Source organism: Amblyraja radiata, chromosome 26 (genome assembly GCF_010909765.2).
Source record: "Amblyraja radiata isolate CabotCenter1 chromosome 26, sAmbRad1.1.pri, whole genome shotgun sequence".
NCBI classification, from domain to species: domain Eukaryota; kingdom Metazoa; phylum Chordata; class Chondrichthyes; order Rajiformes; family Rajidae; genus Amblyraja; species Amblyraja radiata.
This window is the reverse complement of record NC_045981.1, coordinates 1,894,849-1,910,584: the sequence shown is the minus strand read 5'-3', so window position 1 is coordinate 1,910,584 and position 15,736 is coordinate 1,894,849.

Below are 15,736 nucleotides of genomic sequence, written 5' to 3'. Positions count from 1 at the left end.
TTAGTTTGGAGATATAGCACTGAACAGACCCTTTGGCCCATCAAGTCAATGCAAACCAGCGATCCCCGCACACTAGCACTATTCTACACACACCAGGGACAATTCACATTTGTACCAAGCCAATTAACCTACAAACCTGTGCATCTTTGGAGTGTGGGAGGAAACCGGTGATCCTGGAGAAAACCCACGCAGGTCACAGGGAAGAACGTACAAATTCCGTAGTCGGGATTGAACCCGGGTCTCTGGCGCTGTAAGGCAGCAACTCTACCACTGCGCCACCGTTCTGTAGAAAGGACCAGCCACTTGTAATTAAAATGACCTAGCACTATGCTGTGCTTCACCGATCTGCTGATTGTTGAGAACAAGTTAATGCCAGGGCAGCTGCTCAGCCAGTGGGCTCAGTGGTGAGGTGATTAGCCAGCATGTGCAGTCAGCTGGGTCTGGCTGTGCATTCAGCCCAAATAATGCAGATGTTAATTTACAAACAAAAGACACAAAACGTTGGACCGACTCAGCGAGTCAGCCATCATCTCCACGCTCTACTCAGCATAGGGCAGCACGGTGGCACAGCGGTAGAATTGCTGCCCGACCGGGGCAGAGACCCAGGTTTGAACCTGACTACAGGTTCTGTCTGTATGGAGTTTGCATGTACTCCTTGTGACCACGTGGGTTTCTCAGTGAGCTGTGGTTTCCCCCACATTCCAATGACATGCAGGTTTGTAGGTTAATTGGTTTTGGGGAAAAATTATAGATTGTCCTTCATGTGCAGGACAATGCTAGTGTACGGGGTGACTGTGGTTAGCACTGGATTCGATGGGCCGAAGGACCTGTTGCTGCTCTGTATCCCTGAAGTAAATCTCTGGTGAACAGGATTAGGTGACGTTTCAGGTCAGAACCCTTCTTCAGGTTGGTAAGGCCTGGCATGTGTCAGGTGGATACAGGTGAGGCCAGAAATGATGAGACAAAAAGTATGAGCTATGGATGGAGAGATGGTTATTATTAAGGAATATCGGTGGAAGGAGTTATGGGGGAAGGGAGGAATGGGTGCCAATCCAGGTGGGGTGCAGGAAAAGAGGGCTGGGAAACAAAACATAAGAGAGGGCTCGTTAGTTGGTTAGTTATCTGAAATTGGAGAGTTCAATGTTTGTTCAGGAGTTGTTTAGGGCAGCTGTAAACTGATAATTGGTTAATGTCACTAATGTTCACACAGCTAACCTGGAATGATTTTAGCTTGAATGATTTGGACTGCAATGTCCTTCACAGAGTCTGGCAATGCATGTATATTTAGGTCTATGTTCAGGTTTATAATTGTCATGTGTGTTGAGGTATTGTGAAAAGCTTTGTTTTTCATGCTATCCAAATCAGATCCGATAATGCTACACAGGGTTAAAGTATTGTGACGTAGTATGTAGTAGGCAGATGGTTTTTGATTCCCTGGCAAAGTCCAGCTCACTTAATGTGCTATCCTTGTGTCAGCTGTAGGTGGGAGTAACCTGCCACATATACATGGGACCAGGGATGGGTGATGGATGTGTTAGTGGTGATGAACCAGCTAAGCTTTCCATCATGGCTCTTCTTCTTCCAGAGAACAAAACTACAGGGATATTCCCAACAGGAAACCCATCTCAATCCCTTATCTCATAAAGTGGGAGTCCCATATAAACTCTAGTAGGCTTCCTATCAATGCTTTAAAAACACAGTTGGCCCATCAAATGCGTTTCGGTAAGTAACTTAACGGATGGCAACAGTGGACATCTTTTTAATACTGGTGTGATAGAAACACAGAGATAGGTGAAGCCGAAACAAGTTCATAAGTCATAGGAGCAGAATTAGGCCATTCGGCCCATCGAGTCGACTCCGCAATTCAATCATGGCTGTTCTATCTTTCCCTCTCAGCAACAGACATTTGTTTATGTCACAACGGCCTGGTTTAAATAAGCTTGCCCATTTGTGATGATGAGCACGACTAACCTCGAGGGAATCTGAGTGGGTGAATGTGTTCCCCTCTGCCTGTGTGTGAAGAGCATGGTGTACCTGCAACGTGGACTGGACTAGACAAATGAATATTGGCACCACCATGACCATCACAGCCTGCCTGCCTGCCTGGGGTGCAGTGTTAACACCTAATCATTGCAGATGTGCAGTTTACCTCAGGAATCTATCTAATGATTTCAGGGAAATAATTTAATGTCATTAAAGTCAATGTGCTATTTAAGATAATGTTTTAATTTCCTGAGAGTGCAGTGTAGCTCAAGAGCAATTCAGCTGCAGGCATTGGATTTGGAAGATCTCCTAATGAGCTAAAATCTGTAAATGGGCTACAGCAGCAAAGCAGCAAAGCAGCTATATAACACGAGGCAATGAGATGCTCATGAGCTGCACGGCACCAGATGTGAGTGAATTAACAGCGAGTCTGCAGTCAGGGCAGTGCTTGCATCGAAACTGTGACACACACGTTCTGAATGATTGAAAGATACAGCGTGGAAACAAGCCCTTCGTTCCACTGAGTCCACGCCGACCACCGATCACCTACACACACACACATTCTCCACAGTAAATGTTTATCCACCGAACGCCCTGGATCCGTATAAGAAGACGACTGCCTGGCAAAGCCCAGTTGCTGAGACAATGCCAGCAATTAATACCCGCATTTAGCAATGTTTATAACCTCCGAAATGATGTCAATGAATTACATGGAACTTTGTAAATCTGAATGAGTATATAGAGCGGTCAAGACGACAGGTGAGAATTTTCACTTTGCCACAAATAATCGATGAAGACATAATTAAAGGAATGTAGACATTTTTAATTAAGTATCGCAAAAAAAAAAAATCCCAAGGCTCATTATTGAAATCTCACGGGTTTTGACATTTGCACTTTCCTGTAAATGTTACGGTATCATTTAGTATAGACCAGGGTGTTCAGAGGATTAGGCAGTGCAAGGGAGCACAGATTTGGTTCCAGTCTTCCCTGCTGTTTTGATGAAAATGGTGGCAGGTGTGTCGTGCTTAATCCCTGCCTCCCATTCCTTGGACGCCCGCCAGTCTGAATTAGTCGGCTCTTGCAGCTGCCCAGTCTCTTCAGAAGTCCTGGACACTGCAAGGTAAGGCCATGTCATCTATGGGGAGAGACGGTACAACTGCATTATCTATAATCCCAGCTAAATCCTCTACTGTAACACGATATTAACAGAGCAGCAGTTGCCTCAGTTTCCTATTAAACAAACAGCTGATTTGGAAACTAATGTAACTTATTTTTGCCCAGCAGACATCTGCGCTATCATTTACAGTCACTCCAGACTTAATTACCTTTTATTATCCCGGGATAGGTAAATAATGGAATTTGTGGAATCTGTTAATTTGTTATGGATTCCATTGTGGTTTTGAAAATGCCTTTTTTATGGGAAAGAATTTTTTAGCAATAAAGACCTTTAGCGCAAAACCTACTCCCTAAGATTATAGCGTTTTTGAAGTCGCGTGAAACGCCGACTGCTTTTCTTTATTTAAACATTTGTTTCTCTGTATTAGAAACCTTTTAATTTAATTCGGTGTGATCAAGGTTTGGAGAAAACAAACACCAGTGCGGATAAGTTAAGTTCCTCTCCAGTTAAACAACAGTTTAAGAACGTGGTTGAGGGAATGAACTCAATTGGTACTCTAATGTTACCACAACTGGGCTGACGTTTTGAGGTTAGGATTGAGACACAGTGTTGGGGGTGGGGTGTGATGATCTTTCTGAGGTAGAGTTTGGCTCAATCTACACACCTTCCAATTTCTCTGTGTCGGAAGGAACTGCAGATGCTGGTGTAAACTTAAGATAAACACAAAAAGCTGGAGTAACTCAGCGGGACAGGCAGCATCTCTGGAGAGAAGGAATGGGTGACGTTTCGGGTCAAGACCCTTCTTCAATATCTATGAATGGTTTACCAAACCTCTGGATTAATGTTCCATTGCAGGCAAGTTAATTGATTGATTGATAAAAGTCATTGAAAGATACAGCATGGAAACAGGCCTTTTTGGCCCTGAGGGTCCACTCCTACCATCAACCACTTGTTCGTACTAGTTCTAAGTTATTCCACCTTCTCAACCACTCCAAACACTCTAGAGCAGTGGTTCCCAACGTGGGGCGTACGCCCCACAGGGGGGCAATTTGATTTTTAAGGGGGGCATCAGGTAAACATATGTAGTTTATGTTTCAGATGTTATTTTGAGTAAATTCCATTTTCTGAGAATTATTTCTTTGTCTGCTCGTGCTAAAATATGGGGGGGGGGGGGGGGCATCAGGGTTTTAGAGGTGATTAGGTGGGGCATGGCCAAAAAAAGGTTGGGAACAACTACTCTAGAGGCAATTTACAGAGGCCAATTAATCTGCAAACCTGCACGTCTTTGGGATGTGGGAGGAAATTGGAGCAGCCGGAGGAAATGCAAGTGATCACAGGGAGAACATGCAAACTCCACACAGACAGCATCCGAGGTCAGAATTAAATCTGGGCCTCTAGTGCTGTGGGGCAGCAACTCTATCAGCTGCACCACCTTGCTGCCCAGATGTTAAGTACAAATACTTGGCCAAAAACTACCACGAGCAACAAAACTGTCCTAAAGGAAATATATAACTTCTACAGCAGGGGTCGGCAACCTTGTTCCGAAGATAGACACAAAAAGCTGGAGTGACTCAGCGGGACGGGCAGCATCGCTGGGGAGAAGAAATGGGTGATGTTTCAGGTCGAGACCCTTCTTCAGACTGGTCCTCACCCATGGCGGTGCTGGCTCGAAGGGCCAAATGGCCGACTCCTGCACCTATTGTCTATTGTCTATTTATAAAGTCCTTACCCCATCCCCCTCCGCCCTCCCCCCTCCACCTATATTCATTCCTCTGGCTTCACATTTCACCTCTTTTATCATTAACTTATCTTGCTCTTGTTGTCCTTTCATCTCAACCCCTTATGCACCCAGCTGCCAATCACGCCCCTCTCACCTGTATCCACCTATCACTTGCCAAGCTTTGTCCCGCCCTCAACTCTCTTCCAGCCATCTCCCCCCAACTACGATCAATCTGAAGAATGGTCCCGATCTGAAACACCGCCTACCCATGTCTCCAGAGATGCTGCCTGACCTGCTGAATTATTCCCGCACTTTGTGTCTGATAATATCCCTACATTTCTAATTTTCTAGTCGTCGGAGAGTGATATAGCATGAAAACATGTTCTTTGCCCCATGGTACCTATGTCGATCATCGTACCATTTACCAGCTACCCTGAACCTTCTATCCCATTTCAGCTGCTGATCTAAATATGCCTCTCCATTGCCCTCCATGGCTGTGCATTATAGATTTCCACCAGTAACTGGGTAAAAATATTCTTCCTCAAAACCCTCTAAAATCTCCTACCCTTGTCCGTAATGTGTAGGATAGGTTAGAACTGGTGTGTGAGTGACCACTGATCGGTGGGCCTCAGGGCCCGTTTCCACGCTGTATCTCTAAAACAAACAAAAAAACACAAAACAAAACATTCCGATTCCCCCTCAATCTTCTCTACTCCAAAGAAAACAAAATGATTTACCCAGTTTCCTCTCATGGCTGAAACACCATCGCAAGAAGGCTTCAGATGAATCACCTCTGGAAACACTTCATTGCAATCACTTCTTGCTTTCATGTGGTGCACACAAGGTTTAAATCATTTTTGTATTGAAGAGAGGACATAAACATTGAGGCTCTCAAATTCAATATTGTTTTGAGATCATACCTTCCTCTTATGTTTAGTTTAGTTTAAAGATACAGAGCAGAAACAGGCTTCCATCCCTTCCATCCACTGAGTCTGCGCTGACCAGCGATCCCCATACGCGAGCACTATCCTACACGCTAGGGACAATCTACAATTTATGGAAGCTAGTTACCTTACAGACCGTCCGTCTTTGGAGTGTGGGAGGAAACCGGAGCACCCAGAAAAAAAAATCCACGCAGTCACGGGGGTGAACACACAGACTCCGTACAGACAGCACAGGTAGTCAGGATTGAACCTGGGTCTCGGGGGCTGGAAGGCAGCAACTCGACCACTATGCCACCGTGCCACCTACAAATCGATAAAGGAACACTAGTTTACTCAAGTGTGGTTTAAAATGTAGGAAATCTGTTTAGATCAAACATTGATGGCTTCATCACCTGGAACGTTTTTGCAAAAAAAAAAGAGCATTATCAAGATGAAACAGCTTTCACAATGAGTGCTGCCTCTGTATTCAGAGGTTTTAGTTCAGCTCGTTTAAACTGGTATCCAATTGCTGTTTTTGTCGAATACTGATGTTCACCTCATACTCCCCACAGATGATTACAGCACCCCTTTGAGTGGCACATCTATAAACATCGGAATGACCAGAAGAAGCTTCCACATGCTTATGAAATGTTTACCTTGCTTGAATGATTCCTCTGTTAAAAACTCACTAATTGACACCTGAAAACTTGACCCCAATAAATTAAAGTCTCAAAGCATTTAGAACTCAGGGCACAAAAAGACAATACAGAGCTTCAGAACAGATTGGCGCATCTAGTGTCAGCGTTCATTCACATTCCTGCACCACATTCCATGCAAACTTGTGCCAATCTCGACTTATTTTTATAAACTATTTGAACAAACCTACCTGCATATAATTGAGCACATAGTCTGCTTTGAACAAATACAATCAGAACTGCCTCTAAAGAGATATACATATTAAATTAAAATATTCAAGTAAATATGCATTAAAATTCAACAGCGACTAAATTTATTATGTTTTCAGGTAACTTTAGTAGAGATGAAGAAAAATCATTCAAATTTCTTTTGTTCATATATTCTTTATTTTCCTTTTTAGAGAAAAGACCTACCTTTGGATAGAAAAAGGTTTAGAGGAATATGGGCCAAATGTGGGAGGTTGGGACTAACATAGATGGTTATATGGGGCATCTTGGGTAGCATGGGTAAGTTGGGCTGAAGGGCCTGTTTCCTTGCTGTATGACTGTATGACTCAATGTTCTTATATATATACAAGGATGCAATCACATCCTGCACAGACTCGGGATTTATATGTCTTTATAGGTACCATTAAGTAGGAGCTAATTATTCTGAAAACCACATATGTTTAAACTTAGTCTACTTTACAGGATCTTGTTAGTGTTGTGACTCCAGATCGTGGACATATGACCTGCTGTTGAATCTGCCCGTCACCTGCATGGCTCTGCCTGATGGAGAAAAAAACCTCACAGTTTTTTGACCAAACTTCTTGTTTCTTAACACACTTCGTCTCTTCTGCAAGATATCTTTCAGTAAGCTGGTTGCGAGCGATAAGCCAGTGGCATTTTTCGCAGCCAGTCCTTAATCAGGAATTATCATAAGAAAGTGCAGGCATCCATCAACCTTTTAGCATAGTGATTTATGTTCAAAGTTAGGATTATTTATTCAGCTGAAAATCCCTTCAAACAACAAACTGGATAAAAGAGCATTGGTCTTTGGATTAGGTTGCTCACATAATAAATTGAGAAAATAAGTTCCGGCAACAGAATGACAGGCTGTCTTTATCTTTGAACTGCTTCAGCTGTTTAATTTGTTGGTGTCTGTTCTTTTATCCCTCCTGACTGTGAGCACATGGAAACTCTTTGACTGTCTTGGATGAAATACCATCACAGCACAACAAGCCGCGATGGGCTGTGGCAGTGCTACATAAAGCCTGAGGTTTTAATTTTGGGCTGAATACTGTGAGATAATATTGTACATTTAGCAAGCTAAACAACTGGGATCTGATTAAAACCCTGAATGGAAATTGAGCAACAACAAACATTAAAGACTCTTTAGGAAATGCCCATAGATAGGGCGTGCTCATCTTGAGTGAGACGGAGCTTGCATCATTTATTGATTGCTGGACAAAGCTTGCAAAACATTATTATCCTTTAAATTGGGGAAGTCCAGGACAAGGGGTCACAGCTTAAGGATAAGGGGGAAATCCTTTAAAACCGAGATGAGAAGAACTTTTTTCACACAGAGAGTGGTGAATCTCTGGAACTCCCTGCCACAGAGGGTAGTCGAGGCCAGTTCATTGGCTATATTTAAGAGGGAGTTAGATGTGGCCCTTGTGGCTAAGGGGATCAGAGGGTATGGAGAGAAGGCAGGTACGGGATACTGAGTTGGATGATCAGCCATGATCATATTGAATGGCGGTGCAGGCTCGAAGGGCCGAATGGCTTACTCCTGCACCTAATTTCTATGTTTCTATGTTTCTATGTTAAAACTGTGCCTGAGCCACAGAACCCTGTTGTTTTTGTCAGTTACATTAGGTGTTCCCAACTTTTCAGCTGAAGAGGAAATAATAACCTTTACACTTTATAGATACAGCACGGAAACAGGCTCTTCGGCCCATCAAGTAGGCGCTGACCAACCATCACCCTGTACACTAGCACTATCTTACGCACTAAGTGACAATTTACAATTTACTGAAGTCAATTAACCTATAAACCTGCACATCTTTGGAGTGTGGGAGGAAACCAGAGCACCAGGAGAAAACCCATGTGGCCAGAAGGGGAGCATACAAGTTCCATACAGCCAGCACCGATAGTCAGGATCGAATCTGGGTCTCTGGCGCTGTAAGGCAGCAACTCTACCGCTGTGCCAGTGTGCTGCCCTTAATATGGCCTAAAATGGTGTCAGGAGGAATTACTGCATAAGAAAAACGTTCAATGAAAGATGGTATAGGAAGAAGGAATGAATTGACTTTTATATAGGATGTTATGCAGTCTGAAATGTTTCAAATACAATATTTTACATGGTTGCCTTTTGAAGGGTACATTCCACCAATCAATAGCTATTGTGGTTAGATCATTAAAAAATATGGCTCCAATATATTTGACTGTTATTTTTGTAAACATACCAGCATTTTGTAAGAGACCAAGATGCTCAGTAAGGAGACAAATCTACTTTTGCATGTTTTTGACAAACATGAGAATAATTAACAGGATACCAGGAAAACCCAAGTTCTTGAAAGGTTTTCTAAAATCTTTTAGAATATTTTGTGTTCTTGTGTTTAGAAAGGTGGCATCTTTGTTATTGCAGCTCTCCCCAAGAACTGCAACAGGTGACATTAACGTAGCATTTTTAAATTCTTTAATTGTTTCACTTTGGCTTATTCCCGAGTCACGGACATTTATGAAACGTAGCTATTTTATTCACCTCTTTCTCTACTTTCATCCCTCACATTTTGTTTTGGTTGCTCAAATGAATATATAGATTAATTTGTGCTGCTGCACATGGTGTTGTCCTTGGCTTAATAAGAGCAGTTTTGCCATTAACAAGACATCGTGGGTTCAAGTCCTGTTCCAGATACAGAAGCATAAAATCTAACTTGACACCTGAATGTAGAACTGTTACACTGATGGCATGTTGCATTTAGGGAGAGCCCTTCTCTATCCCGAGGCATTAAAGCAAGGCCTTGCCTGTTCTTTCAGGTTCACATAAAAGATGACGTAGTGCTATTTGGATCAACATTCTCTCCGCCTTTGTCTCAGTGTCTCATAACAGACCTTAGCCCATTGAGTACGCACCGACCAACCCATTTACATCAATACTACATGGGCGACATGGTGGCACAGCGGTAGAGTTCCTGCTTTACAGCACTTGCAGTGCCGGAGATCTGGGTTCGATCCCGACTACGGGTGCTGCCTGTAAGGAGTTTGTACGTTCGCCACGCGACCGCGTGGGTTTTCTCCGAGATCTTCGGTTTTCTCCTACACTCCAAAGACGTGCAGGTTTGTAAGTTAACTGGCGTGGTAAATGTAAAAATTGCCCCTAGTGTATGTAGGATAGTGTTAATATGCGGAGATCGCTGGCCGGCATGGACCCGGTGGGCCGAGGGGCCTGTTTCCGCACTTCCTTAATTTTCCACATTTCTTTAATTCTCCTCACATTTCCATCAACTCCAACCCGTTCCCAGATTCTAACTTTTACCTTGCAGAGGCCACATTCTACTGACCAGCACACCAACACCGGGTTGTGTATGGAAACTATAGCCTACAGAGAGCATCTGATGTCAGGATTGAACTCTTGTCTCTGGCACTGTGAGCCAGTGACTCTACCAGCTGCCCGGGTAAGGCAAGTAGCAAAGGCTTAGGGCTCTGGTGAGCCCACATCAGGAGCACCGAGTACAATTTTGGTTCCAGTTTTTAAGGGAGGATATATCTGTATTGAAGGCAGTGAAGGAAGCTTCATTAGCTTGATGCCTGGGATAAAAGAATTGTCACTTGGAAAAAGGATCAGCATGTTGTGTCTGTACTAATTGCTAGTTAGACAAATGAGAGTTGAATTATTGAAAGATAAGATTCGCAGGGTGATTGATAGTGTGGAAACTAAGAGGATGTTTTTTTCCCCCCAGTGGGATTATAGAGAATTCAAGTTCAAGTTCAAGTTCAAGTTCAAGTTAGTTTATTGTCATGTGTCCCTGTATAGGACAATGAAATTCTTGCTTTGCTTAAGCACACAGAAAATAGTAGGCAGTTAACAGCACAGTTTCTGAATAAGTGGTCGTTAAGTTGAGACTGCAATGAGGATGAATTTATTTCCTGATGGAGTCATGATTCTTCACAATTCTCTACCAGAGAAGTGGAGATGGTGTCATTGAATGTAGTCAAGGCCGTAAAACCAGGAGGGGGGGTCAGGAGAATGGGAAGATAATTTAAAAAGTGATCTTAAGACCACTTATACCATTCTTGAAGCAGCTATGTTTAGTTTAGTTTAGTTTAGAGATACAACATGGAAACAGGCCCTTTGACCCACCTAGTCCGCACCGACCAGCGATCCCTGCACATTAACACTACCCTACACGCACAGGGGACAGTTTTTACATTTATACCAAGCCAATTAGCCTACAAACATGTACATCTTTGGAGTGTTGGAAGAAAACCGAAGAACTGGGAGAAAACCCACGCAGGTCACGGGGAGAATGTACAGTCTCCATACAGACAAGAACCCGTAGTCAGGATCAAACCCAGGTCTCTGTCGCAGTAAGGCAGTAGCCCTACCGCTACGCCACCATGCCGCCCGATCTTTGATCTATGATCTTATTGAATAGCAAAGCCAGAGACCCGGGTTCAATCCTGATTATGGGCGTTCTTTGTACGGAGTTTGTAGGTTCTTTCTTGCTGTGATTGCGTGGGATTTCTCTGGTTTGCTCCCACACTCCAAAGACATACAGGTTTGTAGGCTAATTGACTTCAGTAAAAATTGTACATTGGCCCTAGTGTGTGTAGGATAGTACAAGTGTACGGGTGTGATCGCTGGTTGGTGTGGACTTGGTGGGCCGAAGGGCCTGGCTCCGCTGTGCCAATGTGCCGCTGTTTCAAGAATTTTCAAAGACTAAAACTTTGCATGGATAGAAAATATTTCAGTGTTAGTGGAGCGAACTAAGATGAAACTAAATTTAATTGAATCTAAGCATTTCACATCTGTTGCCAGCCTTATAATGAACAAGTTGGCCAGGAAGATATCCATTAATTTGACAATAAATGCAAAGATTCTTCTATGATCAAAGCTGAAGAGTTGAATTTAATGGATGTTCCATTATCTCCATTAAAATGCACATACATGTTTTATTCTACATGACTGGAAAATATATTTTTATATAATTTTAAAGGAATTTATTCCATGGTATCATTCAGTAACAATTGTTTCAGTTGAATCTGTCAAATCAGGGATTTCAGTAAAGGCTTGGTCTCCAATTCATTCACTTGCTGCATTAGAAAATGGTACAGCTGTAGAGGTTTTCACCTCCGGCTTACTTTACTCATGCTGTCAGCCTTCCTAATGAGTCACTACGGGATCTAAATAGCAACGCTACTAAATCACGGATTATCAAATGAGATGTTAGTTCCAAATTGCTCTTAAAGGGAGAAACAGTTTGCCATAAATTTATGAACAACTAAACTGTTTAGAACCTCAACATTAACGTTTAATGCAGGGTTGAATTCTGACTAGTTTTAGATTTTAGACTTTAGAAATACCGTGCAGAAACAGGTCCTTCGGCGCACCGAGCATGCCAACCTGCCATCTCCGTACACCAGCAGTATCCTAACACTGGGGACAATTTACAATTTAATCACAGCCAACAGAGCAGCCAGTCTTTGGAGTGTGAGAGAAAACTGGAGAACCCGGAGACAACTCACACGGTCACAGGGGAGAACGAACAAACACATTCTGTGCAGGCAGCACCTGTAGTTAGGATCTAACCCGGGTCTCTGGCACTGTAAGGCAGCAACTCTACCACTTCGCCACCGTACCTCCCCTAGTTATGAGCATGCAATAATCTAATGAATGACTAAAAACACAAATATAACCTGCAGACATGATATTCCATGGTTAGGATATAATGGTGTAATGACTATCACTCTGGGCTCTGAACCCAGCAGTCCAAGTTGAAATCCCAGGTAAAGCACCTGCTGTGTTGTTTTCACAATCCATCATAATCAAAATAATTCCAGATTAAACAATTATAGTTCATTTGGGAGATTAATAGATGATTTAAATGAATTCCTAGTTGGGATTAGATAGGGTGAATGAACCAGTCACATAATTACAGCGGCTATAAGTGTAGATCAGGGGCTGCATTGCCTTAAGTAAGTAATGGGAGCATTTGGTGCATCAGTCTACTCCGTCGTTCAATCATGTACAAATATACAAACTCCATACAGACAACACCCGTAGTTGGGATGGAACCTGGGTCTCTGGCACTGTAAGCGTTGTATGGCAGCAAATCTACCTCTGATGCCACCGTGCCACCCTTTGTGAGTAATTCACCTCTTGGCACTCTAAATAGATAGACAACTAGACAACAGGTGCAGGAGTAGGTCATTCGGCCCTTCGAGCCAGCACCGGCATTCAATGTGATCATGGCTGATCATCCCCAGTCGGGTATCCCGTTCTCCGCACATCCCCTGACTCCGCTATCTTTAAGAGCCCTATCTAGCTCTCTCTTGAAAGACTTTCTACAGTTCACAAGGCATTTCAATTGTGTGACAATATATTTTCAACATGCCAGGATGAATGTAGTTACTAGAATAAAGCAGTTGATGAAGGTGACTCCCCATCAAACACCCCAGACATTCAGCATTCAGTCCCCGTCTTGCGGTTAAGGTAGCAGCAAAAAGCTCCCGATGGTCTGTGTGCGACAGAAACTCCTGATGGTGCTTCTGATAGGCCCTGCAGGCCAGTACCATCAGGATCTCTAAGCTAAACTAAAAACTCAAAACACCTCAAAAGTCTGGCCAGAATGCCACTTGCTTGCCGATCTAAATTAATCACCATTAGAGACGTTGAACTCTAATGAAAAATTGATCATTTCTCATTCAACATAAAACGGTCTACCAGAAAATTTGTTTCCCCCGAGGCTTTTTAAATTAGAAACACCACGATTGCTTGTAACATCTGAGAAACCCATCTGGTTTCAGGAACAGTAAATAAAGCTCGTGAAATCATGCTGGACATGTACAATCTCAATAATGTGGTGAAGATTGAAGTTTATTAAATGATCTCTTTAATGTGGGTTCCAAGAACAATAGGGCAGAATGCTTTTATGTGATGAGTGATCGATATCAGAGTGATAGAGAAAACCAGGTGCACAGTCCCGATTTGAGGAGATGTCCTTGGCAAGTACCGACAAGTAACCTGTGGGCTTACTAAAAACAATGAGATTTGTCTTAATTTTGTATGCCTTAAATGACCCAGAAAGAGTATTCCATAGATTACAGTCATATTGTTCCAGCTAGAAGTTCTGGTGCAATCAAATGGGGTGGGCCCGATGGGCAAGGCAGCATCGTGCCAACTGTTTCCGACAAGGAGTTGTCACTCCATACATCATCAGCAGCTAAAGTCCAAGGCCAAGCCTATCGATGAAAGAGCTTTGTTCATTTTCAAGATTGGAAATGTGTATTAGAGAGTCATAGAGTCATAAAAGCCATACAGCATGGAGATAGGACCTTCAGCACAACTTCCCCACACTGGCCAACAGGTCCCATCTATATGAGTCCCACCTGCCTGCATTTAGCCCATATCCCTCTAAACCTGTCCTATCCATGTACTTGTCTAAATGTTTCTTAAAAGTTATGATAGTCCCTGCCTCAGCTACCTCCTCCAGCAGCTCGTTCCATGCACCTACCGCCCTCTGTGTGAAAAGGTTACCCAACTGGTACCTATTAAATCTTTCCTCCCTCACCTTAAACCTATGTTTGCTGGTTCTCGACTAACCCACTCTGGGCAAGAGACTCTGTGTGTCTGCCCAATGTATTTCTCTCATGCTTTTGTACACCTCTATAAGAGAACTGTGCTGCAATGGACAGAGAGGAGATAGAACGTGCAACGTCAAGTAACATCTTCACACTGCAAATTAACATTAGACTTTAGAGGTGCAATGTGGAAACAGCCACTTTGGCCCAGTGTCAACATAGTTGAATCACTGAACACATGTCATAGAGAAAACCTGATGTTAATTATTAAAGGGGAACAGGAATTGGGCAGAAATGATTGAAAGAGAACAAAAATAATCAGCCCCAGTTTTTCATGTAACTATTTATTCATTCGTAATTCTTTGGCTGGAGTTGCCTAAGAATGTTGCTCAATAAGATGGAAGATCATTCAAACCGGGACATCCAGATTTTACCCCAGGTTTGCAATGAGTTATGCAATGAAGCCTGGGAATAAAGTCACTTAAATGACAAAAGTATCATCTTTTAACCAAGGCGGCACTGTACTGCAACTGGTAGAGCTGCTGCCACAGTGCCAAACAAGTGGGATCAATCCTAACCTGTACCTTCTCCCTTTGACCATGTGGGTTTCCTCTGGGTGCCCTGGTTTCCTGCCACATCCCAAAGATGTGTGGTTTTGTAGGTTAATTGGCCTCTGTAAATTGCCCCTGGTGTGTAGGGATTGGATGAGATGGTAGGATAACATAGAATCTAGTGCGAAAGGGTGATTGATGGTTGACGTTGGGTAGATGTGCCAAAGAGCTGCTTTCATGCTGATTCTCTAAACTAATCAAGGGCGAGCTCCTGGAAGTAGGCATTGTGCCAATGGCCAACATCATCATTGATTGATCGAGCAATGCTTACATGAGGAGGTATCACTCAGATAAAATATAATAGCGATGGCTGATGGACCCTGGAATCAATAAAAGGAGAAGAGCAGGGAAGGAAATTGACAAAGGAAGAGAAATAGAAACGAGCACAAACATATTAGGCTGTTTTGAACCGTTTAAAAATAAATCCCTTCCAATATATAGTTTGCAGTAGAGCAGAGCTTATAGAAGACTTCTGTGGTTAGTCAGATTGTAATTCACTAAACCTCAGAGAGCCAGCCTTCAAATGGAGACACAGATATGTGCACATGCTGGAATCCTGAGCCAAACGCAAAGTGCCTTTAAAACCAAATCCTTGTGCTGTGTGACTCGGTTTTAATTTGGGAATGGAGGTAATGGTGAATTATTGGAACCTCCAACCGTGTCATGTCTGGTGGGGTTCCTCACACACAGCTGCCTGGACACCTGGTTTGCTGGGATGTTGGGAGGCAGAGATGTTTCAGCAAGTGTGCTTTCCAGAAATGTGTGCTGAGGACATGGGGGTGCAGTTTTTATGATGTTGCTACACCCCAACGCATCGCCCCAAAGGATGTTAAAGTATAATGAGGACCTTCTGGTTGTCCAGCTCCATTGCCTAACATGTGATTCTCATCTCCGAGGTGTGA